We start from the raw sequence: 10,727 nt of genomic DNA on the forward strand, positions 1-10,727 counted from the left end.
GCCACACAGGCAGAGTAAAAAAAAAAAAAAATCTCAGTCCTGTCTGTGCATGTGCAATCGGAACAAATTCAGAGCCAAAGTACTGCTAAAATAACGACGGATACAGAAGGAAATTAGACGCAGGGGGAAGCCATTCGGCCCATCGTGCCTGCGCCACATCAACACCAGACCAATTTAGATAAAAACAAGATCAAAGTCTACCGCTGGGCTTGTTTGATACTTCAGTTAAAGAGCATATAATATGACCTGGGTGGAGATACCAGTTAGCAAAGAATAACCACCTTTAGAGGCCATTTTTCCCCGCAAAGCGGGGGTTGGCCTTTTTCGGGAACCGTGGTTGTTGTTGTTTTTCGGTCCCCTTTTTTGAAGCAATGTTTTACGGCCGGATGCCCTTCCTGACGCCAACCCTTTTTGCCGCCTTTAACGACAAACAGGGAATTACCAGTGAACTGGTACTCAATTTGCCGACCTCGGAAGGATGACAGGCTGAGTCAACCCCCTTGGCGTTAATTCAGCAATCGACCGGGATTCGAACCCAGGATCCTTGGATCCTAAGCCGGCACCCTAGCCGCTAGCCCAACACCAGTTAGCAAAGAATGTAAGTATTAATTTTTTTTTAAAGTATCCTATGTCTGTGGTGTTGGCCAGTGTCTTGGTGTTTCTGTTGGTAGCCTGGTGTTGGCTTAGCGGTTAGGGTGCCGGCTTGGAATCCTAAGATCCTGGGTTCGAATCCCGGTCGATCGCTGAATTAACACCAGGGGGATTGACTCAGCCTGTCATCCTTCCGAGGTCGGCAAATTGAGTACCAGCTTGCTGGGATGAATGATCCCGGTGTGTACCCCGGTTTAGAATAGGTACACCGTATCCCTGCTCATCGTAAGAGGCGACCAAGGGTTGGCGTCAGGAAGGGCATCCGGCCATAAAAAAAACTGCCTCAAAAAGGGAACCACGAGGTCATGGGGCCCGCAAGGCTAACCCTCGCTCTAGCGGGGAAAAATGGCCTCAAAACGATCATTAATTTTTTTCATTCATGTCTCCAAGCTGTCTGTCTCCATGGAAGTGAAGAGATTGCATTGAGAAACTGGTTTACTCTATATGTTTCAAGTCAACGATGAACCAACCATACACCACTACAATCCAGTAACTTTGCAGTCACAACAAAGGTATCGCAGTGTTATGATTATATTTACTATATCATTATTATTATGCGTTATTATTAGTGTTATGAAAACGATACTACTGTATTAAGTAACCTGGGCGAATCTGTCCAAAGCAGCCTGAAGGTGAGGCATGACGGCATGAAGCCTAAGGCCCATATGTACAATGTCTTTGGAAGAGACGTAACACCGATGCTTTCGATATTTGATGATCATTTTAACAATCGGTTTGTTTGTGTTTCACACTGAATGAAAAACGTAAAGGTAGAGTGATTGTGATATATGACAGGTTCGACCTGAACGGCATAGAAATCAAAATGGCGGAGTGTGGAGTCAGCCATCGTACGCCGTAATGACATCACTGACATAATCACATCACATTACATTACCCCTGTCATGTGACCAGATCCTCAGCTCTGATTGGTGTACGTTTGTGAGGGACATACATACGGACAAACACTGTTCGAGACAGATGTGCCTGACGGGCTACGCCATAAAAACAAAAATTATTTCCAGGGGTGGGAGAAGACAGTTCTTGGATAGGAGAAGACAGTTCTTGGGTGATGGGAGAAGACAGTTCTTGGGTGGGAGAAGACAGTTCTTGGGTGGGAGAAGACAGTTCTTGGATGGGAGAAGACAGTTCTTGGATGGGAGAAGACAGTTCTTGGGTGATGGGAGAAGACAGTTCTTGGGTGATGGGAGAAGACAGTTCTTGGGTGATGGGAGAAGACAGTTCTTGGGTGATGGGAGAAGACAGTTCTTGGGTGATGGGAGAAGACAGTTCTTGGGTGATGGGAGAAGACAGTTCTTGGGTGATGGGAGAAGACAGTTCTTGGGTGATGGGTGAAGACAGTTCTTGGGTGATGGGAGAAGACAGTTCTTGGGTGGGAGAAGACAGTTCTTGGGTGGGAGAAGACAGTTTTTGGGGTTTTTTTTTTTTTTTTTGTATACTGAATCGAGGCTCGTGAAAGAGCTAACATTTATTTCACAAACAAATCAACCAGACAAACAAAATATACAAAAAGAGGGAGCGGAAGACAAGATGGGGAGAGAAGGGGAAGCACACAACCACAACATTTGAGAGCAGGGAGAAGTGTGGGAGGGAGAGGGCTTGGGGGCAGGAGGCGTGGGAAGGGAGGGGGGGGGGGGAAGAGGTATAAAACACAAGGGGACCGAAATTAGCGGGGGTAGAAAAGATCAAGGTTTTGGATGGGGGAGGATAAGAGATGGTGGTGAACAGCTGTTTTAAAGACCTGGAGGGTGGAGTGGGAGAAGACAGTTCTTGGGTGATGGGAGAAGACAGTTCTTGGGTGGGAGAAGACAGTTCTTGGGTGATGGGAGAAGACAGTTCTTGGGTGGGAGAAGACAGTTCTTGGGTGATGGGAGAAGACAGTTCTTGGGTGATGGGAGAAGACAGTTCTTGGGTGATGGGAGAAGACAGTTCTTGGGTGGGAGAAGACAGTTCTTGGGTGGGAGAAGACAGTTCTTGGGTGGGAGAAGACAGTTATTGGGTGGGAGAAGACAGTTCTTGGGTGGGAGAAGACAGTTCTTGGGTGGGAGAAGACAGTTCTTGGGTGGGAGAAGACAGTTCTTGGGTGGGAGAAGACAGTTCTTGGGTGGGAGAAGACAGTTCTTGGGTGGGGGAAGACAGTTCTTGGGTGGGGGAAGACAGTTCTTGGGTGGGGGAAGACAGTTCTTGGGTGGGGGAAGACAGTTCTTGGGTGGGGGAAGACAGTTCTTGGGTGGGGGAAGACAGTTCTTGGGTGGGAGAAGACAGTTCTTAGGTGATGGGAGAAGACAGTTCTTGGGTGATGGGAGAAGACAGTTCTTAGGTGATGGGAGAAGACAGTTCTTGGGTGATGGGAGAAGACAGTTCTTGGGTGATGGGAGAAGACAGTTCTTGGGTGATGGGAGAAGACAGTTCTTGGGTGATGGGAGAAGACAGTTCTTGGGTGATGGGAGAAGACAGTTCTTGGGTGGGAGAAGACAGTTCTTGAATGGGAGAAGACAGTTCTTGGATGGGAGAAGACAGTTCTTGGATGGGAGAAGACAGTTCTTGGATGGGAGAAGACAGTTCTTGGGTGGGAGAAGACAGTTCTTGGGTGGGAGAAGACAGTTCTTGGATGGGAGAAGACAGTTCTTGGGTGGGAGAAGGCAGTTCATGGGTGGGAGAAGACAGTTCTTGGGTGGGAGAAGACAGTTCTTGGGTGGGAGAAGACAGTTCTTGGGTGGGAGAAGACAGTTCTTGGGTGGGAGAAGACAGTTCTTGGGTGGGAGAAGACAGTTCTTGGGTGGGAGAAGACAGTTCTTGGGTGGGAGAAGACAGTTCTTGGGTGGGAGAAGACAGTTCTTGGGTGGGAGAAGACAGTTCTTGGGTGGGAGAAGACAGTTCTTGGGTGGGAGAAGACAGTTCTTGGGTGGGAGAAGACAGTTCTTGGGTGGAAGAAGACAGTTCTTGGGTGGGAGAAGACAGTTCTTGGGTGGGAGAAGACAGTTCTTGGGTGATGGGAGAAGACAGTTCTTGGGTGATGGGAGAAGACAGTTCTTGGGTGGGAGAAGACAGTTCTTGGGTGGGAGAAGACAGTTCTTGGGTGGGAGAAGACAGTTCTTGGGTGGGAGAAGACAGTTCTTGGGTGGGAGAAGACAGTTCTTGGGTGGGAGAAGACAGTTCTTGGGTGGGAGAAGACAGTTCTTGGGTGGGAGAAGACAGTTCTTGGGTGGGAGAAGACAGTTCTTGGGTGGGAGAAGACAGTTCTTGGGTGGGAGAAGACAGTTCTTGGGTGGGGGAAGACAGTTCTTGGTTGATGGGAGAAGACAGTTCTTGGTTGATGGGAGAAGACAGTTCTTGGGTGGGAGAAGACAGTTCTTGGGTGGGAGAAGACAGTTCTTGGGTGAGAGAAGACAGTTCTTGGGTGGGAGAAGACAGTTCTTGGGTGGGAGAAGACAGTTCTTGGGTGGGAGAAGACAGTTCTTGGGTGGGAGAAGACAGTTCTTGGGTGGGAGAAGACAGTTCTTGGGTGGGGGAAGACAGTTCTTGGGTGGGAGAAGACAGTTCTTGGGTGATGGGAGAAGACAGTTCTTGGATGGGAGAAGACAGTTCTTGGGTGATGGGAGAAGACAGTTCTTGGATGGGAGAAGACAGTTCTTGGGTGGGAGAAGACAGTTCTTGGGTGGGAGAAGACAGTTCTTGGGTGGGAGAAGACAGTTCTTGGGTGGGAGAAGACAGTTCTTGGGTGGGAGAAGACAGTTCTTGGGTGATGGGAGAAGACAGTTCTTGGGTGATGGGAGAAGACAGTTCTTGGGTGATGGGAGAAGACAGTTCTTGGGTGATGGGAGAAGACAGTTCTTGGGTGATGGGAGAAGACAGTTCTTGGGTGATGGGAGAAGACAGTTCTTGGGTGGGAGAAGACAGTTCTTGGGTGGGAGAAGACAGTTCTTGGGTGGGAGAAGACAGTTCTTGGGTGATGGGAGAAGACAGTTCTTGGGTGATGGGAGAAGACAGTTCTTGGGTGATGGGAGAAGACAGTTCTTGGGTGGGAGAAGACAGTTCTTGGGTGATGGGAGAAGACAGTTCTTGGGTGATGGGAGAAGACAGTTCTTGGGTGATGGGAGAAGACAGTTCTTGGGTGATGGGAGAAGGCAGTTCTTGGGTGATGGGAGCAGACAGTTCTTGGGTGGGAGAAGACAGTTCTTGGATGGGAGAAGACAGTTCTTGGATGGGAGAAGACAGTTCTTGGGTGATGGGAGAAGACAGTTCTTGGGTGATGGGAGAAGACAGTTCTTGGATGGGAGAAGACAGTTCTTGGGTGGGAGAAGACAGTTCTTGGGTGGGAGAAGACAGTTCTTGGGTGGGAGAAGACAGTTCTTGGGTGATGGGAGAAGACAGTTCTTGGGTGATGGGAGAAGACAGTTCTTGGGTGATGGGAGAAGACAGTTCTTGGGTGATGGGAGAAGACAGTTCTTGGGTGGGAGAAGACAGTTCTTGGGTGATGGGAGAAGACAGTTCTTGGGTGGGAGAAGACAGTTCTTGGGTGGGAGAAGACAGTTCTTGGGTGGGAGAAGACAGTTCTTGGGTGGGAGAAGACAGTTCTTGGGTGGGAGAAGACAGTTCTTGGGTGGGAGAAGACAGTTCTTGGGTGGGGGAAGACAGTTCTTGGGTGGGAGAAGACAGTTCTTGGGTGGGAGAAGACAGTTCTTGGGTGGGAGAAGACAGTTCTTGGGTGGGAGAAGACAGTTCTTGGGTGGGAGAAGACAGTTCTTGGGTGGGGGAAGACAGTTCTTGGGTGATGGGAGAAGACAGTTCTTGGGTGGGAGAAGACAGTTCTTGGGTGGGAGAAGACAGTTCTTGGGTGGGAGAAGACAGTTCTTGGGTGATGGGAGAAGACAGTTCTTGGGTGGGAGAAGACAGTTCTTGGGTGGGAGAAGACAGTTCTTGGGTGGGAGAAGACAGTTCTTGGGTGGGAGAAGACAGTTCTTGGGTGATGGGAGAAGACAGTTCTTGGGTGATGGGAGAAGACAGTTCTTGGGTGATGGGAGAAGACAGTTCTTGGGTGATGGGAGAAGACAGTTCTTGGGTGATGAGAGAAGACAGTTCTTGGGTGATGGGAGAAGACAGTTCTTGGGTGATGAGAGAAGACAGTTCTTGGGTGATGGGAGAAGACAGTTCTTGGGTGGGAGAAGACAGTTCTTGGGTGGGAGAAGACAGTTCTTGGGTGGGAGAAGACAGTTCTTGGATGGGAGAAGACAGTTCTTGGGTGATGGGAGAAGACAGTTCTTGGGTGGGAGAAGACAGTTCTTGGGTGGGAGAAGACAGTTCTTGGGTGGGAGAAGACAGTTCTTGGATGGGAGAAGACAGTTCTTGGATGGGAGAAGACAGTTCTTGGGTGATGGGAGAAGACAGTTCTTGGGTGATGGGAGAAGACAGTTCTTGGGTGATGGGAGAAGACAGTTCTTGGGTGGGAGAAGACAGTTCTTGGGTGGGAGAAGACAGTTCTTGGGTGATGGGAGAAGACAGTTCTTGGGTGATGGGAGAAGACAGTTCTTGGGTGGGAGAAGACAGTTCTTGGGTGATGGGAGAAGACAGTTCTTGGGTGATGGGAGAAGACAGTTCTTGGGTGATGGGAGAATACAGTTCTTGGGTGATGGGAGAAGACAGTTCTTGGGTGATGGGAGAAGACAGTTCTTGGGTGATGGGAGAAGACAGTTCTTGGGTGATGGGAGAAGACAGTTCTTGGGTGATGGGAGAAGACAGTTCTTGGGTGATGGGAGAAGACAGTTCTTGGGTGATGGGAGAATACAGTTCTTGGGTGATGGGAGAATACAGTTCTTGGGTGATGGGAGAAGACAGTTCTTGGGTGATGGGAGAATACAGTTCTTGGGTGATGGGAGAAGACAGTTCTTGGGTGATGGGAGAAGACAGTTCTTGGGTGATGGGAGAAGACAGTTCTTGGGTGATGGGAGAATACAGTTCTTGGGTGATGGGAGAAGACAGTTCTTGGGTGATGGGAGAAGACAGTTCTTGGGTGATGGGAGAAGACAGTTCTTGGGTGATGGGAGAAGACAGTTCTTGGGTGATGGGAGAAGACAGTTCTTGGGTGATGGGAGAAGACAGTTCTTGGGTGATGGGAGAAGACAGTTCTTGGGTGATGGGAGAAGACAGTTCTTGGGTGATGGGAGAAGACAGTTCTTGGGTGATGGGAGAAGACAGTTCTTGGGTGATGGGAGAAGACAGTTCTTGGGTGATGGGAGAAGACAGTTCTTGGGTGATGGGAGAAGACAGTTCTTGGGTGATGGGAGAAGACAGTTCTTGGGTGATGGGAGAAGACAGTTCTTGGGTGATGGGAGAAGACAGTTCTTGGGTGATGGGAGAATACAGTTCTTGGGTGATGGGAGAATACAGTTCTTGGGTGATGGGAGAAGACAGTTCTTGGGTGATGGGAGAAGACAGTTCTTGGGTGATGAGAGAAGACAGTTCTTGGGTGATGGGAGAAGACAGTTCTTGGGTGATGAGAGAAGACAGTTCTTGGGTGATGGGAGAAGACAGTTCTTGGGTGGGAGAAGACAGTTCTTGGGTGGGAGAAGACAGTTCTTGGGTGGGAGAAGACAGTTCTTGGATGGGAGAAGACAGTTCTTGGGTGATGGGAGAAGACAGTTCTTGGGTGGGAGAAGACAGTTCTTGGGTGGGAGAAGACAGTTCTTGGGTGGGAGAAGACAGTTCTTGGATGGGAGAAGACAGTTCTTGGGTGATGGGAGAAGACAGTTCTTGGGTGATGGGAGAAGACAGTTCTTGGGTGATGGGAGAAGACAGTTCTTGGGTGGGAGAAGACAGTTCTTGGGTGGGAGAAGACAGTTCTTGGGTGATGGGAGAAGACAGTTCTTGGGTGATGGGAGAAGACAGTTCTTGGGTGGGAGAAGACAGTTCTTGGGTGATGGGAGAAGACAGTTCTTGGGTGATGGGAGAAGACAGTTCTTGGGTGATGGGAGAATACAGTTCTTGGGTGATGGGAGAAGACAGTTCTTGGGTGGGAGAAGACAGTTCTTGGGTGGGAGAAGACAGTTCTTGGGTGGGAGAAGACAGTTCTTGGATGGGAGAAGGCAGTTCATGGGTGGGAGAAGACAGTTCTTGGGTGGGAGAAGACAGTTCTTGGGTGGGAGAAGACAGTTCTTGGGTGGGAGAAGACAGTTCTTGGGTGGGAGAAGACAGTTCTTGGGTGGGAGAAGACAGTTCTTGGGTGGGAGAAGACAGTTCTTGGGTGGGAGAAGACAGTTCTTGGGTGGGAGAAGACAGTTCTTGGGTGGGAGAAGACAGTTCTTGGGTGTGAAACACACATTAAACTCTTCTGCACTTCTTTTTGTCCCTACCCTTCATGACCTTAAACTTTATCATATCACCTCATAATCACCTCCTTTCTAATGTATAAAGCCCTGTCTCCTTCAGCCGCTCATCATAGTCATAGCTGAGTCTATCTCGGCCTGGAATCAATCTAGTACTAGTAGCCCTATGCTGAACTCCCTCTATATTGCAGCAATGTTTTCCCTCATTCGTGTTATGTATCATGACAGTTCGGGCTATTAACACGTTATTGTTAAAAATGCTCAGGAAAGGCAGAGTCCCCAAATGGTTTGGCAAGAAGTTACAGACAAAACGCGCTAGAAATCCTCACAACTCACCTCGGTATTTATTATATCGTCGTCGTTTCCAATGTCGCCTTTGCTTTGACACCGTTTGGAAATCGAAACGATAACATTTGGTTTTCCTGTTTGCATCTCCTGCACACGTCGACTACACCGCTCGTCATACCCGTGCACACCGTGCTCAATCCGTACAAGCGGCGGCGTCATGAACACAAGATGAACTGTGAAAGTGATGCCATTCCTTCCCAAAACGGACGCGAAAACCCCACGACACACACCACACCGGAAGTCCGTCTGATGTCACGTGGACAACTTTCCAACGATTGCACATTTGAATTTCCTCAATGGTGATTTTAAAATACATAATTTGTCTAATGTCTTCAAAATATGAATGAAGCAACGCAACTGTATAATTAAAGGAAAAAAACCTTACCGGGAAATCTTTCAGTCTGTGAACAGTTCCAATTACACGATATAATAATTTATTACAACCTCTTAAACTTTATTAATAGTTTAATACATATTCTCCTCTTGTTGCGTATCCTGAATTTTGATCTTCTCAGATTTGTTTTGAGAAGGGAAAGGAAATAAGTATTGCGGTGTAATAGGCGGTAGATTTGTACGTTGTTTAAATCTTTCCCAATGATCCCAGTTTACTTACCTCAAATGAGATATAGCATACTGTTCTTTATAATTACATGGCTTGCTATATTCAGTGTGGAAGGATTTTCAATTGGTATTTTGTTTGTGATACAGAGTTAATTCCAAAGAAGGGGTCGTTTGCATCTCCTGCATACGTCGACAACACCGCTTGTCATAATGCTGAAATGGCCGGAGGAGGTTTTGAAAATAAATGATCACCTAGGTCCGAGGAGATGGTCCACTCTTTTGTATACAAAGTCAAGGCTCGTGGAAGAGCTGGAACTCTGAACGAATTAGGATGCAACATAACAAAAGGAACAGCAGAAAGAGGGGAGAAAACACCATCAGCAGAGTTGAAGGCCAAAATAGAGGACATGTGGACAAATAGGGATGTGAGGATCATGAATGAGGGGTAAGTTAGGACACATAGGGTGGACAATATGGATCCAGAAGGAAACTCAGGAAGGAAAACTGGAAATTTGGAAAGAGGTGGGTTGTGGAGGAGGGGGGAGCTTAACGGGGGTAGAAAATATAATCTTGCTTTTGGATGGTGGATAACCTGAGATGGTGGTGAACAGCTGTCTTGAAGAGAATGTGGAAGTCGCTACTACAGGTGGGGGGAAAAATAAACAAATGAGTGGTGAGCAGTGATTATGGATTTTGGAGATTCACCAGAAGGGTGCTTTGTCCCCCCTGAGGAATCATGGCAGGGTGAAAGACCAGAAAGGAGGTGGAGAAGACAAACAGACTAGGTCAGTACCTGTCTGTGATGGGAAAGTGATAAGTCCTTCTTCTCCTACTTTTTCCTTTACAAAGAGTGAGGTCCAAAGGCACCAAGCTCCTGCCCTGCCTTGACCACGATACTCATCCACTCCCCTCTGTCCTCAGCCAACTCCCTCCACCATCCAACCGCCCCCACCTTACTGAAATCCCTCTTCACACAATTCCATCTCAACCATGGACTACCGCTTTTCCTCCTAACTTGTTCTCACAACCTCTCTGCTCTCTTTGTCGTTCTCACTTCCCCCATGCACACCAAGTGTTCAAGTGTCCTCTTCCCCCATCCACACCAAATTCAATTGATTCGACATGATTTAGAAAGAAACACACCTTTCTGTATAAACTCCCACAGGTAACAGGGAATGTCGGAGCAGAAACTCTACCATGAAGTCCAAGGAACTGTTCGTATAACTCCGAGATAAAATTGTGAGGAGGCATAGATCTGAGGAGGGGTATAAAACCATTTCTAAAACAGTCTCTGCAGCACTTCCCAAATCTGGGGATTATGGGAGAGTGTCTAGACGGAAGCCACTCTTGAGAAAAAGGCACATAACAGCATGCCTGAACTTTGCAAAAAGGCATGTGAAAGACTCAAAGCATGAGGCCAAATATTCTGTCATCTGATGATGAAAATTGAACTCTTTGGCCTGATTGCAAATCGCTATGCTCATCACCCATATAACACCATCCTTACCGTGAAGCATGGTGGTGACAGCATCATGCTATGGGGATGCTTTTCAGTGGTAGGGAATGGGAGACTTGTAAGGATAGAGAGCACAATGAAGCAGGTTCTTCTCAATGATTTGCCTGTATTTGGCTCCATTCAGAGTGCAAAAGACCTTAGACTGAGGCGAATATTTATGTTCCAACAGGACAAGGACCCCACGCATACAGTCAAAGCAACACTGGAATGGCTTCAGAACAAAAACGTGAAAGTCCTTGAGTGGCCCAGCCAAAGCCCAGACTTGAATCCCATTGAGAATATATGGAAAGACTTGAAGATTGCTGTTCACC

General features: G+C 48.0%; 1 protein-coding gene across 2 annotated transcripts in view; it reads right to left on the reverse strand.

Moving 5' to 3' along the window:
• The window catches only part of LOC137425517 (uncharacterized), a 33,413-nt gene extending 24,818 nt beyond the window's left edge, over positions 1-8,595 (reverse strand). The window contains exon 1 of one of the 2 annotated variants that reach the window (XM_068114031.2): positions 8,328-8,595. The gene's annotated coding sequence lies outside the window, so the exon portion shown is untranslated. The remainder of the gene's footprint in view (positions 1-8,327) is intronic. The other variant, XM_068114032.2, reaches the window with a different exon arrangement.
• Positions 8,596-10,727: the final 2,132 nt, after the last annotated feature.

Source organism: Myxine glutinosa, unplaced genomic scaffold (assembly GCF_964187855.1).
Source record: "Myxine glutinosa unplaced genomic scaffold, kmMyxGlut1.1 SCAFFOLD_923, whole genome shotgun sequence".
NCBI lineage: Eukaryota > Metazoa > Chordata > Myxini > Myxiniformes > Myxinidae > Myxine > Myxine glutinosa.